The sequence below is a fragment of the Ovis aries genome, chromosome 17 (genome assembly GCF_016772045.2).
Source record: "Ovis aries strain OAR_USU_Benz2616 breed Rambouillet chromosome 17, ARS-UI_Ramb_v3.0, whole genome shotgun sequence".
NCBI classification, from domain to species: Eukaryota; Metazoa; Chordata; class Mammalia; order Artiodactyla; family Bovidae; genus Ovis; species Ovis aries.
This window is the reverse complement of record NC_056070.1, coordinates 38,916,011-38,931,848: the sequence shown is the minus strand read 5'-3', so window position 1 is coordinate 38,931,848 and position 15,838 is coordinate 38,916,011. Positions and strand designations below refer to the sequence as shown.

The window sequence follows — 15,838 nt, the reverse complement described above, 5'->3', positions numbered from 1 at the left end:
TTAAAAAGCAGAGACATTACTTTGTCAACAAAGGTCCCTCTAATCAAGGCTATGGTTTTTCCGGTGGTCATGCATGGGTATGAAAGTTGGACTATAAAGAAAGCTGAGTGCCAAAGAATTCATGCTTTTGAACTGTGGTGTTGGAGAAGACTCTTGAGAGTCCCTTGGACTGCAAGGAGATCCAACCAATCCATCCTAAAAGAGATCCAACCAGTCCATCCTAAAGGATATCAGTCCTGGGTGTTCATTGGTAGGGCTGATTTTGAAGCTGAAACTCCAATACTTTGGCCACTTGTTATGAAGAGCTGACTCATTTGAAAAGACCCTGATGTTGGGAAAGATTAAGGGCAGGAGGAGAAGGGGATGACAGAGGATGAAATGGTTGGATACCATCACCAACTCAATAAACATCGGTTTGGGTGGACTCTGCGATTTGGTGATGGACAGGGGGGCCTAGCGTGCTGTGATTCATGGGGTTGCAAAGAGTCGGACACAATTGAGCAACTGAACTGAACTGAACTGAAATATATGTATACCTGTCAGCTGACAATTAGGGAACCGTTTGTACAAATATTTACTTTCCTTTTTTATTTCACCTAGCATTTTTCACAGAACACTTTCCCTCTGAAGGCTTCATCTCTATACATTGCAACCATCTGCATGGTTGCTATAGCAAAAATAGAAGGTTCTTTAGTGTCCCACGCTTACCCTCACCTCCCACCCCTGTACTACCATAAATTTGCTATGTTCTACCTATACACAAATAGCTAGTTTTCCCCCTGTCCCTGGTGTCATGATGTCATCACTTGGTGCAAGCCACTGTCCGCTTGTCTGGACCACTGCAGAGCCCATTTTGTACCAAGCAGTTAAGTCATATTTCAGGCAGACCTCAGAGATATTTCTTGTTCAGTTATAGACGACCTCAATAAAGCCAGTCACATGAAGTTTTTGGTTTCTCAGTGCAAATAAAATTTATGTTTACACTAGACCCTGCTTATTTAACTCATATACAGAGTACATCATGAGAAACACTAGACTGGAAGAAGCACAAGCTGGAATCAAGATTGCCAGAAGAAATATCAATAACCTCAGATATGCAGATGACACCATCCTTATGGCAGAAAGTGAAGAGGAACTAAAGAGCCTCTTGATGAGAGTGAAAGAGGAGAGTGAAAATGTTGGCTTAAAGCTCAACATTCAGAAAACAAAGATCATGGCATCCGGTCCCATCACCCCATGGGAAATAGATGGAGAAACAGTGGAAAAAAGTGTCAGACTTTATTTTTTGGGGCTCCAAAATCACTGCAGATGGTGACTGCAACCATGAAATTAAAAGATGCTTACTCCTTGGAAGAAAAGTTATGACCAACCTAGATAGCATATTGAAAAGCAGAGACATTACTTTGCCAACTAAGGTCCATCTAGTCAAGGCTATGGTTCTTCCAGTGGTCATGTATGGATGTGAGAGTTGGACTGTGAAGAAGGCTGAGCGTCGAAGAACTGATGCTTTTGAACTGTGGTGTTGGAGAAAACTCTTGAGAGTCCCTTGGACTACAAGGAGATCCAACCAGTCCATTCTGAAGGAGATCAGTCCTGGGTGTTCTTTGGAAGGAATGATGCTAAAGCTGAAACTCCAGTACTTTGGCCACCTCATGCGAAGAGTTGACTCATTGGAAAAGACTCTGATGCTGGGAGGGATTGGGGGCAGGAGAAGAAGGGGACAACAGAGGATGAGATGGCTGGATGGCATCACTGACTCCATGGACGCAAGTCTGAGTGAACTCCAGGAGTAGGTGATGGACAGGGAGGCCTGGCGTGCTGCGATTCAAGGGGTCGCAGAGTCGGACACGACTGAGCTACTGAACTGAACTGAACTGAGACTGTGGTCTAGTAAGTGTAGCTGATTAAAATGTCAGGATAATCACCCTTTAGTGCCTATGATAGCATCACACAACTGCTCAGAAGTTGTAATCCTCACCCCTACATTCCACCTAACCACCATAAAATCCCCAAGTCAGTCTCCTTTCCATTTTTTCCACCTTTCTGTTTTTGGACCTGTTTGAAAGCCACTGTAAGTTATCAGAAAACCTCATTATGTGAGTAATAAAACTTATACACTCTAATTGATAAGCAGGGTCATTGGTCTCAACATTGAAGCCAAGTTTTGAGAATGGGGATGTGTTCGTCTTGGTTTTGCAGACTGGTACTACAATTTGTTATTTGTGGGTGATCATTCCCTTAGAAGATAAGTACTAAAAAATCAACAGTGACATGTGCAGAGAAATAAGTCTTAATTTTGTATCTTTAAGAGGAATCTAATAACCTGATGATAGTGAAAATTCAATTAATTAGTTTAAGTGTAATGTGCATTCTCTGTTAGCAAAGATAAGTCTTCGTATGTTGTACTGTGCTGTGCTTAGCCATTCAATCATGCCTGACTCTTTGCAACCTAATGGACTATAGCCCACCAGGCTCCTCTGTCCATAGGGATTCTCCAGGCAAGAGTACTGGAGTGGCTTGCCATGCCCTCTGGGGGATCTTCCCAACCCAGAGATCAAACATGGGTCTCCCACATTGCAGGCAGATTCTTTACCATGTGAGCCACCAGGGAATCCCAAGAATACTGGAGTGGGTAGCCTATACCTTCTCAAGGGGATCTTCCCAACCCAGGAATTGAACCAGGGTCTTTTGCATTGCAGGTGGATTCTTTACCAGCTGAACTACCAGGGAAGCCCAAGTCTTTGTATAGCTCTACACAAATATAACTGTGTACTGATACCAATCCATGAGACATTTCTTTTTCAGATAATTGTTCTTTCATAGATGAGGAAGATCAAAGTTATTATTGATAATAATTAATATTTTAATTATATTTATTATGTTTTATTTATATTATGATTATATACTTATATTTAGATATAATTATTAATGTTTTGACTTTAAGCATCTTAATATGATTTTTATGACTTTTCTATCACTATCCTACAAGCTTTTTAACTTTTCCTCCCCTGAAAAACAATTGACAGAAACAGCTATTTCCATTTTACAGATAAGAAAAAAACAGGCATAGTTTTTCTGAATTATAGTTATTTAGTGAATATATATTCCCACATTTTGATCTATAGCTATATTATAGAATATGTATGAGTTTGTATTGTATAAAATAATATTTTATGAGTCTGACAGAAACAGTACTTTGAGCCCTAAAGGAAATTGCCTATGAAGTAAAATGTTGAAATATTGCTAGAAGCTGGTAAAGTTTTTTAAAATGCAAGGTTTTGTTAAATAGTTGCTCTGGATGCTAACAAGGTTGTTATTAGAAAAGAAACTGGATTAATAAAGTTAAAAAAGCTCAAAGTTTGATAATTTTAGCACCAGAGTTGGAAAGAAGACTCTGTTGTTCAATTATGAACAGGAAAATCTTAATTTTTTTCATCCCTAGGTTGAAAATTATCATGCTGATACAATATGATAGGAGGGTGTCAATTTGTCTTTTGGAGTTGCATTTAACCTGACCCACATGGAAAACCTGTATAAAAAGATAATTTACTCTGATATAAGGGGAAAATACAAACTTAATTTGAAGCAAATTTCTACAAGAGATGAGGATACATTAGCTTCTCAGATTCCTAAAATGACAGTCTTCATGTCAAGCTCTGATGTTTGAACCCAGGAGTAGGATCGTGGTATAAGCCGACATACACAGGCTTAAAAGGTTGGAAGCCTTAGATATAAGGATAAGGTGAGGTTGGGGGTGGAATATGAAAGAAAGGACATATTTACTTATGTATTTTACAATGATACACAGTAAGGAGAGAGAGTAGAACATATTGCTGAATACCTTTAGAATTCTCCTGAAATGTCACTGCCTGGAAAGCATCTCCAGATTGGCCACCTGTTGCACCCAGCGCATCATAAGCCACTCTCTAAGAGAGGGCAAGTTCTGTTCTTCATAGGGTGTCAGACAATCTGGGTTCAGATTCTGTCTCTACCACACACTATATGGGAAAACATGGGGAAGTTATGTTACTTAACTTCTTCGTACCTCAATTTCCCCTTTTGCAAGTTAGAAAACAATACTGCATATTTCCTGGGTTGATGAAAAATCTTGTTCACACATGTAAAACACTTAAAATAGCACCTGCAACATAGCAATCTCTTGATAATATACTAGTATAGCAGATTTTAAAAATAATAGTAGTTTAGATATATCGTTTGATGTGTATGTTTACCTTTATAAGCATCTTGACAAGGTGCTTTATAGATAACTGCACCGGCAGGTTCTACTCAACAGCTTGTGTGTTGTGAATGGTATCTCTATTGTTGGTAATATTCAATACAGATATTTATTGACCACTTTGGCTCTATCATAAACATTTAAAAATAATCAAGAATAGACTTACCTAAGAGAATACCCTAAGATTTATTAACCTAAGAAACCCCAAGATAACCTGTTAGTCACGATACAAACAAGTGAGATTCAGCCTGTGGGAAAACAGAAATTGCCTGTCTCTCTTGTCTCTATGGAAATTTTTCTTCTAAATGCAAATGTGTTTGGTAATGATTCCAGCTGCCGTGCTCCTCAGCTGCTTTTAGTTCCCTAAGACACTTGTTTTTCTAACCAGATTCATCTCCTAGATTGACATTTGTCTGGATCAACTGGAGATCATTAGAGAAACTTTACAATGCTGTGTTGGTTTCTGCTGAATACCAAAGCAAGTCAGCCATAATTATACATATAATCACCTCCTTCTTGAACTTCCCTCCCCTCCCCCCATTCCCCCTTCTAGGTCATCAGAGAGTGCTGGGTTGGGCTCGCTGTGTTATATAGTAACTTCTCTCCAGCTATCTGTTTTGCACATGGCTCAGCCATAAAAAAGAACAAATCTGAGTCAGTTCTAGTGAGGTGGAGAATGCTCTTACCTGTTCACACTAGGCTTGATGCTGAGTAAGAACCAGGTTGCATCAGCTAGTGTCCACACCTCCAATGAGCTTATAGATAATACAGTTTACATTACAACTGTTATGTTCATTTACTCAACAAATGACAACCAGGAGCCTTATACATCCTGTTTAATGTTGAAAGGCTTATGAAGACAGTATCCTCAAAAAGCCAATGAATTTTACTGTCTTTTTTTCCCCCTAGAGAACTATTTGGTATTAAAAACTCAACTTTGCTATATGGCAATTGTCAAGAGAATGGATAACAGCCAGACAACCAAGCTACTTATGGTGAACTTAAGAGAGATGATCTTGTGCAGTACACCTAGATGAAATTCTTTAAGGGAAAAGAAAAAGGTATACTCCTGTTGCTCTGCTTTAGGAAAGCTATACCAATAACAAAATAAAATAAACTTGGAAATAGTTTTTCTGTGACTAACAGAGCTTGGGATTGAGCTACTACTGTATATGAGTTGACTCAATTGGCAGGCCTGTAATTTGTTTGCAAGGAGATGAAAAGACAGATTGCAGAGCAGCATAATGTTCTCCTAGAGGACATGTAAGAGAGTGATGTAGAGTCAGTCCTTGTGGACAAACATTGCATAAAGGAATGTACATCATGGTCTGCTTTGCAGGGTGGATCACAGCATCAAAGGTCTAATCTTTGCACAGGAGCAAGTCCTACTCCTGATCATCACATCCCTGCAGCCCTGTGGAGAAATCAGATCACATGCATTTTCTAAAACTGGTACCCAGACATACTACTGCACTAACAAGGAAACTGGAAACACTGCATAAAACCAGAATTGCTCAAATACTACTAAACTACTTATATTTCCCCAATTTAAATGAAAACAGAGGAGATGAAAAGATAGTAACATAAAAATAAATGGTTTAAGAATCTGTTGAACTTCTATGGTGATCTACACAGGTTTCTAGAAAATGGTGTAGAGCAAGACATCAACAGTGACGAAATGCCTAGATGGGACTACAAGCAGGTATGCAATTCAGTTTTCCATAATCAAGCATTCAATAATCAAGCTTTAGGGCTGCTATTGCAGAGTAGTAGGTTGGCAAGCCTATTAGACATCACTTTCCTCTCTCATAGACACCTCATTGTTTATCATCCCTGCAGTCCTTCAAGTTCTCTAAGCAAACATTTCTTTTTCTATTTAGCAATGGAGACTGAACCCATCAATACCCAATTTAAGCAAGACACTCATAAAAAGTGCAGTGAAACTATTGCTCTGCTGTTTTTCTAAATATCTAGCTAGTTTGGCATCTAAAACTGAGTCTTTTCCTTGATTGCTGAATAATTCTTCGGATAGACAGTGTTTCTAATTAACTAAATAAAAAACTGGAAAGACATTTTACATTTGGTTTAATGTACTTATTAAACTGTCACTCACTCTTATTCATGTATAGCACACAGATGATTTGGGTCCTTTTTTTCTCAATAGTAATTGTTAAAGCATGAACAATTATATTCTTTGCTAAATACTAAATATGGTTCAATTTTATAAAAAATAAACACTGTGTTATTTACTGAAACTGATTATAAGCTGAAAAAGATGAGTTTTTCCATTTAAAAATGTTAGTCAGATATACAAGATAAAACCTAAATAATCCAATAAACTCAATTAAATGTATATAATATTGAATCTTTAACATGATAAATGTCATCATGACTATAATTCTTACATAACAGTATGCTATAGCAAACATTACATATATTAATTTCTCTGAGTTATAAAGTCATAATCTCACTCATGGTATTGCAATGGGATAAACTTGAAATAGAGAAACAGCTCAAGGAAGCTGACTACTACTAACCCACTTGCAAGAGGCTTAGATATAGTTCTTAGAGTTTCCATGAAATCCGTTTTTATATCATGCTCATACGTTCAGCCACATCTAATTTTCACTGATTTTTAAAAGCTCTGTTAGGCTTGATTTGTACTTGAACAATTCAACTAATTAACATTTTAAGCAACTAGCAATAATGATATAAATTTAGCACATTAACAGTTACACCAACTACATTGTGTTTTGCCTGTTTCTAGCTCTGTCCTAAGGAATTTAAGTCAGAGGTCATGTCACATAATTCACAATAAACCTGAGATGAGTATTATTATCCTCATTTTAAAGGTGAAAAAGAAGGAGAGACTTGGAGTGTCTTGCCCAAAGACTGCTATTATGGTAAGAACTAAAGAGGAACTCCAAATCTTACATATACTCCAGAATTCAAGTTTGTTTTCTGGTTGCTTGTTCTTCTTCTTCTTCTCTTTTTGGATTAATGTTCTTTTCATTTTTTAATTAAAAGTTTTGTTTATGCAATTTCAATGGTTACTTTCCATTTATAGTTATTACAAAATATTTGCTATATTCCCTGTGATGTACAATACATCCTTGAGGCTATATTATACCCAATAATCTGTTCCTCTCACTTCCCACTGCTATATTAACTCCTTTCTTTTCCCTGTTGTTAACCACTGCTGCTGCTGCTGCTGCTAAGTCTCTTCAGTCGTGTCTGACTCTGTGTGACCCCATAGACGGCAGACCACCAGGCTCCCCCGTTCCTGGGATTCTCTGGACAAGTACAGTGGAGTGGGCTGCCACTTCCTTCTCCAATGCATGAAGGTGAAAGTAAAGTCGCTCAGTCGTGTCCCACTCTAGCGACTCCATGGACTGCAGCCTACCAGGCTCCTCTGTCCATGGGATTTTCCAGGCAAGAGTACTGGAGTGGGGTACCATCACCTTCTCCAATTGGTAACCACTAGTTGCCTGCATTTGTGAGTCTGTTTCTTTTTTGTTATATTCACCAGTTTCTTGTTTTTTGTTTTTTTTTTTTTTTGTTTCCACAAATAAGTGACAGTATTTGTCTTTCTCTGTCTGATTCATTTCACTTAGCGTAATGCCCTCCAAGTCCATCAAGTTTGTTTTGAACTTCAAACCATAGGAGCCCATGCCAGGCCTTCCTGACAAAGGTAAGGAATGAAGATGGAGTGTTAGGATTACTTTGAGAGTAGCTCTCTGTGGGAGTGGTAAAATAATGACAGAACATGATGTGGACAAAGGTCATTGCACTCTGTACTTGTGGGTTATTTCTCAATGGTTAGAGACAGCAGGGGAAGGGTAAGATGTGAACAAAGCCAAGGTTTAATACCTTGGACTATACCTTTAATACTGAGGAGTATCTAATACCTTTAATACTGAGGAGTTGGAATGAGACTGAGTTTTCATAATGAAAGAGCATTACTTGTATGCTGGGAGCCTAAGGTTCATGCTGCTTCAGATAAATTGTCCATTTGAGAGAAACTACCCACTCAAGACCCAGAGACCTGTCCATATACTTAAGAAACAGTCTTGAAATGCTGATAGCCTGAAGAAAGTGAGAAGTTTAAATAGAGAAATTCAGACATAGTGACTATTCAAATACATGAAGAAGCTCAGATTTACCACCCAGAAAAATGAAAAGATCATCCTATATGTAGTATCTAATCAGAGGAGGTACTTATTAATCACTATGGGATGGAGATTTTCCTGTACATGCAAATTACTGTGTATGAGTGTGTGAATGGGAGTGTGTGTATGTCACAGGGGTGGGACACTGGCTTGTGATTCTTTCCAGACAGCAGTTTTATATTTTCTATCACCTAACCACTAAACCTTAGGTATGTTTCCCCAAGTCTCCTCAGGAGAAAATTTTTGCTCCATATTCACTACCTGGATTAATGAATAGACCTGCTAATCCATGAATATAAACACTGACAGGGGACATACAGGTAATGTCTTTATATAAGAATTGTATACTTGTTTACTAGTTATTTGTTATATTTATAAAAACTTATCTGAGTATTTTTACAAGCTATACATTTTAAGCATATCTTTTTTTTGAACTTTATATGAAGTATAAATGTCATAAAAAGTTTTACTTCCCCCTCCAAATTTGACAAAATGACAGACTTAGAATCTATTTATGGACATTGTTGACCAACTCTTTGCAACCCCATGGACTGCAGGACACCAGGTATCCCTGGCCTTCACTATCTCTCAGAGTTTCTCAAATTCATATCCAGTGAGTTGGTGATAGTATCCAACTATCTCATCCTCTGTCATTCCCTTCTCCTCCTGCCTTTTATTTTTCCCATCATCAGAATCTTTTCTCATATTTTGGCTCTTTACATCAGGTAGACAAAGTCCTGGAGCTTCAGCTTCAACATCACCCCTTCCAATGAATATTCAGAGCTGATTTCCTTTAGAATTGACTGGTTATCAAACCAAATAACTGACTTGTTATCTCCTTGCAGTCCAAGGGACTCTCAAGAGTCTTCTCTGATATCACAGTTCAAAAGCATCAAATCTTCAGCACTCAGTCTTCTTTATGGTCCAATTCTCACCTCCACACATAACTACTGGAAAAACCACAGTTTTGACTATACAAAACTTTGTTAGCAAAGTAATGTTTCTACTTTTGAATATATGGTCTGGGTTTGTCATAGCTTTTCTTCCAAGGCAAGTGTCTTTTAATTCCATGGTTGCAGTCAATATCTGCAGTGATTTTGGAGTCCCAGAAAATAAAGTCTGTCACTGTTTCCATTGTTTCCTCATCTATTTGCCATGAAGTGATGGGACTGGATGCCATGATCTTAGTTTTCTGATTGTTGAGTTTTAAGCCAGCTTTTTTGCTTTCCTCTTTCACCTTCATCAAGAGGCTCTTTAGTTCCTCTTTCCTTTCTGCCATAAGAGTGGTGTCATCTGCATATCTGAGATTATTGATATTTCTCTCTGCAATCTTGATTCCAGGCCATGAGTCATGCAGCCTAGCATTCCCCATGATGTACTCTGCATATAAGTTAAATAAGCAGGGTGATAACTTACAACCTTAATATACTCCTTTCCCAGTTTTGAATCAGTCCATGGTTCCATGTTCAGTTCTGGCTGTTGCTTCTTGACCTGAACACAGGTTTCTCAAGAGGCAGGTCATTCTTCTCCAATTCAAAGTTCAAAAGCATCAATTCTTTGGTGCTCAGACTTCATTATGGGCCAACTCTCAGATCCATACATGACAGCTGGATAAATCATAGGTTTGACTATGTAGACCATTGTTGGCAAAGTAATGTCTTTGTTTATAATATGCTGTCTAGGTTTGTCATAGCTTTTCTTCCAAGGAGCAATTGTTTTTCAATTTCATGGGTGAAGTCACTATCTGCAGTGAGTTTGGAGCCCACAAAAAGAAAATCTGTCACTGTTTCCATTGTTCCCATGAATTTGCTATGAAGTCATGGGACCAGATGCCATGATCTTAGTTTTTTAAATGTTGAGTTTTAAGCCAGCTTTTTAATTTTCCTCTTTTACTTTCATTAAGAGGCTCTTTAGTTCCTCTTTGCTTTCTGTCACAATATATTAATAAAGCAAAATAATTTATGTGAAAATAAAAGCCATATTCCAGATATTTTATGATTTAAAGTGCATAATATTTAAAAAGTGCATAATATATGCTTTAAAACTTTTTTATGAGTAGGATAAACAGTGAGCTACCTTGCTTTATTTAGATAAAATTTCAAGTCAAGATAAGAAGCTCAATTTTAAAACCTCAGAATTTTCTAATTTTTATAATTAAAATGACATTAGACATAGTTTGAAAATTTGAATTGAATTTTGTTCTTGAGAAACCTTTCATTGTACAAAATAAATGTTATATAAATTTTCCTTTGCAATTTCAAAATAATGTTACATTTTACCTCTCCTGAAGATGAAAATGAAATTCAATCTCTTAGAAAAGTTAATACAATAAATATAATTCTATCTTACTGAATGGATTACAGAAGTGGCTGCAAAGCACAATTTACTGGAGTAATAATTTCTTTTCCCAAATGTTAGTTTGGTCCAGCAGGGCAATATCTCAGAGCTTCTGCAAACACTCACTTATGCTAATAACTTACATAAGGTTATTGGAGCTGAATCTTTGTTCCTATGAAGAAAGTATTTCAAACACAATGTTATAACACCCATCTTACATTAACTCCAAAAACAAATAACAACCACAAAAACCTATGGCAGGAGCTCCCAAAGAAAGGCAGTGCCAAGGAATGTTCAAACTACTGCACAGTTGCACTCATCACACTCTAGCAAAGTAATGCTCAAAATTCTCCAAGCCAGGCTTCAACAGTATGTGAACTGTGAACTTACAGATGTTCAACTGGATTTAGAAAAGGCAGAGGAACCAGAGATCAAATTGCCAACATTCATTCAATCATCGCAAAAGCAATAGAGCTCCAGAAAAACATCTGCTTCTGCTTTATTGACTATGCGAAAGCCTATGACTGTGTGGATCACAACAAACTGTGGAAAATTCAAGAGATGAGAATACCAGACCACCTGGTCTGCCTCCTGAGAAATCTGTATGGAGGTCAAGAAGCAAAAGTTAGAACTGGATAGAGAACAACACACTGTTTCCAAACTGGGAAATGAATATGTCAAGACTGTCTATTGTCACCCTGCTTATTTAACTGATATGTAGCATGTGGAATGCTGGACTGGATGAAGCATTGGCTAGAATCAAGATTGCTGGGATAAATATCAAAATGCAGATGACATCACCCTTCTGGCAGAAAGTGAAGAAGAACTAAAGAGCCCCTTGATGAAAGTGAAAGAGGAGAGTGAAAAAGCTAGCTTAAAATTTAACATTCAGAAAACTAAGATCATGGTGTCTGTTCTCATCACTTCATGGAAATAGATGGGGAAACAATGGAAACTGTGACAGACCTTATTTTCTTGGGTTCCATAATCACTCCAGATGGTGACTGCAGCCATGAAACTAAAAGACGCTTGCTCCTTGGAAGAAAAGTTATAACCAACCTAGACAGCACATTAGAAAGCAGAGACATTAGTTTGCCGACAAAGGTCCATCTAATCAAAGCTATGGTTTTTCCAGTAGTCACATATGGAGTGAGAGTTGGACTATAAAGAAAGCTAAGCATCGATGAATTGATGCTTTTGAACTGTGGTGTTGGAGAAGACTCTTGAGACTCCCCTGGACAGCAAGGAGATCCAACTAGTCCATCCTAAAGGAGATCAGTCCTGAGTGTTCGTTGGAAGGACTGATGTTGAAGCTGAAACTCCAACATATTGGCCACCTAATGTGAAGAATTGACTCATTTGAGAAGACCCTGATGCTGGGAAGATTGAAGGCCAGAGACGAAGGAGATGACAGAGGATGTGATGGTTGATTGGCATCATCGACTCAATGGACATGGGTTTGCGTAAACTCTGGGAGTTGGTGATGGACAGGGAGGCCTGGAGTGCTGTGATCCATGGGTCGTGAAGAGTCAGACATGGCTGAGCAACTGAACTGAACTGAATAAAGCATAATCTCCCTAAGCCACACTGACTCAGCCATCTATTTGATCAATCATTCAGTGAATGTTCACTAAGTTTCTAGTATTTGTGTAATAGTGCTCTTGGTATTTCTGGGGCAGGGGGTGGGGGGTGGGGGGACGGCAGTGGGGAGGGGGTGGATGTTGAGAGAAGACTCAGCATTCCTCAACTTTATGGTCTAATTTTGGAAAGAAAAGGAAAAGCCCATAACAGTTTAACTCATGCCAAAAAATGAATGAATTAAAAAACGAGGAGAATAGCAACGTGTTAATGACTTATCAAGAGCTGTTTAAGTGTCAGATACTATTCCAAGTCCTTGGGATGTATCAGTGAGTCCAGCGTGCAAACGCTTTCTCTGTGGAACTTCTAGCAAGGCAGGCCATACACAGAGGATGAGCTTGTAAGAAAGGCATATATTATAATAGCATGTTAAAAGGAGATAAACATTTCTGAAAAAAGTATGAATAAAAAAGTGGATGGAATACATGAAAGTGTTGGGAGTGTTGGAAGGATAGCTTTTAAAATATAATGGTCTGTATGTCTGTGTCCTGGACACAGAGGGGCAAGGAGATGGTGGGATGAATTGAGAGAGTAGCAGTGACATACATACACTACCATGTGTGAAATAGATAGCTAGTAGGAGCTGTTGTGTAACACAGGGAGACTGGCATGGCCTGGTGCTCTGTGACTATCTAGAGGGGGCAGGATGGGGGGGTGGGTGGGAGGAGGCTCAAGAGGGAGAGGATATATGTATACTTAGAGTTGATTCAGGTTGTTGTACAACAGAAACCATCACAATATTGTAAAGTAATTATCCTTCAATTATAAAATAGACTGTGTTTAGCTTTGTGACAAATGGTTAAACTATAAAACCAAACAAAAATACAAAGGTCAAGGTAGAGTCAGGGCCTTCAGAGAATGGATTTACTGCAAACTTCAGCAGTAATGTAGGGAGGAGTGGAGTACAAGTTGGGTAAGTCTTTGATATACAGATGGAGGCAAGAGGGCTTTCTAGATTAATTTTAGGGAGTACTGTAAATAAAAATCACTAAGTTTTCCCTTGAAACTGTAATTAGGCAGATATTGCCAAATTTTTTAAAAGTTCAGTTAATTGTAATAACCCATGATTATATAATAAGGGGTCATGACTTATAAACAAGATAAAGTAGAACTGTTAATATTAATTGAACACATTTTTTAAGTTATGCCCAGATTAGTTTGGTGGGAAGATTAGGGAGCCTCATATATCTCCAGGAAATCATCACAAGTACACTAGTTCAGTAATGTTGATTCTATGTTGTCATGCCCCAAAGGTGAACTACTCTACTTGTGACAATACAGCAACCTATTGAATCCCATTGTTAAATACATGTACACACTCTATTTTTTTTAATTTTTATTTTTACTTTATTTTACTTTACAATACTGTATTGGTTTTGCCATACATTGACATGAATCCACCATGGGTATACATGCTTTCCCAAACATGAACCCCCCTCCCACCTCCCTCCCCATAACATCTCTGTGGGTCATCCCCGTGCACCAGCCCCAAGCATCCTGTATCCTGCATCGGACATAGCCTGGCGATTCATTTCTTACATGATAGTATACATGTTTCAATGCCATTCTCCCAAATCATCCCACCCTCTCCCTCTCCCTCTGAGTCCAAAAGTCCGCTCTACACATCTGTGTCTCTTTTGCTGTCTTGCATACAGGGTCATCATTGCCATCTTTCTAAAGTCCATATATATGTGTTAGTATACTGTATTGGTGTTTTTCTTTCTGGCTTACTTCACTCTGTATAATTAACTCCAGTTTCATCCATCTCATTAGAACTGATTCAAATATATTCTTTTTAATGGCTGAGTAATACTCCATTGTGTATATGTACCACAGCTTTCTTATCCATTCATCTGCTGATGGACATCTAGGTTGTTTCCATGTCCTGGCTATTATAAACAGTGCTGTGATGAACACTGGGGTACATGTGTCTCTTTCCATTCTGGTTTCCTTGGTGTGTATGCCCAGCAGTGGGATTGCTGGGTCATAAGGCAGTTCTATTTGCAATTTTTTAAGGAATCTCCACACTGTTCTCCATAGTGGCTGTACTAGTTTGCATTCCCACCAACAGTGTAGGAGGGTTCCCTTTTCTCCACACCCTCTCCAGCATTTATTGCTTGCAGACTTTCGGAAAAATATGGAACACTTCACGAATTTGCATGTCATCCTTGCTCAGGGGCCATGCTAATCTTCTCTGTATCGTTCCAATTTTAGTATATGTGCTGCCGAAGTGAGCACCATGTACACACTCTAAAGTTAAAGTTTAAAAGAAAGAAAATGCATATTGTCTTGAGCCAAAAGACTGATGTTTTCTTCAAGTTGTTCAATATCTGGTCTGTCTTCATTGGACAGTATAGCTCAGATAAATGACTTGGCCAAAACTAAAGCTACTCATTGATTTGGAATGAGACTCATATCTCTTGGATCTAATTGCAGGGAACTCAGGAACAGTAATCTCTTAGTTTATCCATTCACTCAAAAAATATTTATGGAGGGCTTAGGAGAGTGAAAAAGCTGGCTTAAAGTTCAACATTCAGAAAACGAAGGTCATGGCATCTGGAGGCCTGGTGTGCTGCAGTTCATGGGGTCGCAAAGAGTCGGACATGCCTGAGCTCCTGAACTGAACTGAACTATTTCTGTAAGGCATGCTGGTAGCATCAGGCAATTTAGCAGTAAATCCAGAAGATATCCCTGCCATCCCAGTGCTTTATTCTAGTGGGATAAGGGGAAGAGGCAGTATCTGAATGATAACTCACTTAATACATAAACATTAGGTAAAAGTGTTAAGTGATCTGAGCAAACAGAGTAGCTGGCAGATAGTTTGATAGAGTATGTATTTTGTGTCATGCATTGTTACAGTTTGCTGTACTATCTCATTTGAGCATTGACATATTATATAGAAGGTGTTATAATGCCCAGTTTGGAGATCAGGGCATAGAGAAACTGAAAATCGTACAGATGATTATTGTCAGTGCCAAAAGAAGTAACATGGCTAGTAGACTCTAAACCAAACTTCCTAATCAACTTGCTATATTGCTTTCAAACCTATACTATGACTCATGCAAGGATCAGCAAACTATCCCCATGGTACAAACACAGCCACTATTCTAGTAAATAAAGTTTTATGAGTACAGCAACATTCACTCAATCATATGTTGTTTTCTCCTGCTTTGGGGTTACAGTAGTTGTGACAGAGACCAAGTGATCCTCAACCTTAAATATTTCCTGTCTAGCCCTTTATAGAAAAGGAATTTCCAATCCCTAAATTAAAGTAACAAACCAAGCCACAACATACGAATAAAATAAGGCAGAGGGAACAGTAGGTGGGAAAGTCTTGAACTGGGGCTGTAATTGACATACCCATGGGAAACAATAGCCCGGTGGGGCTAAAGCCAAATGAATGATACTTTGTTCATTATTATTATGAATACATTATTATTACTCAGTAATACTCATA

At 38.2% G+C, this 15,838-nt stretch overlaps 1 non-coding gene across 1 annotated transcript; it reads right to left on the bottom strand.

The window, feature by feature from the left end:
* Positions 1–14,512: 14,512 nt before the first annotated feature.
* On the bottom strand, positions 14,513–14,619 carry LOC114108911 (U6 spliceosomal RNA). The gene has a single exon (XR_003585637.1). It is a non-coding gene; the product is annotated as a U6 spliceosomal RNA (small nuclear RNA).
* Positions 14,620–15,838: the final 1,219 nt, after the last annotated feature.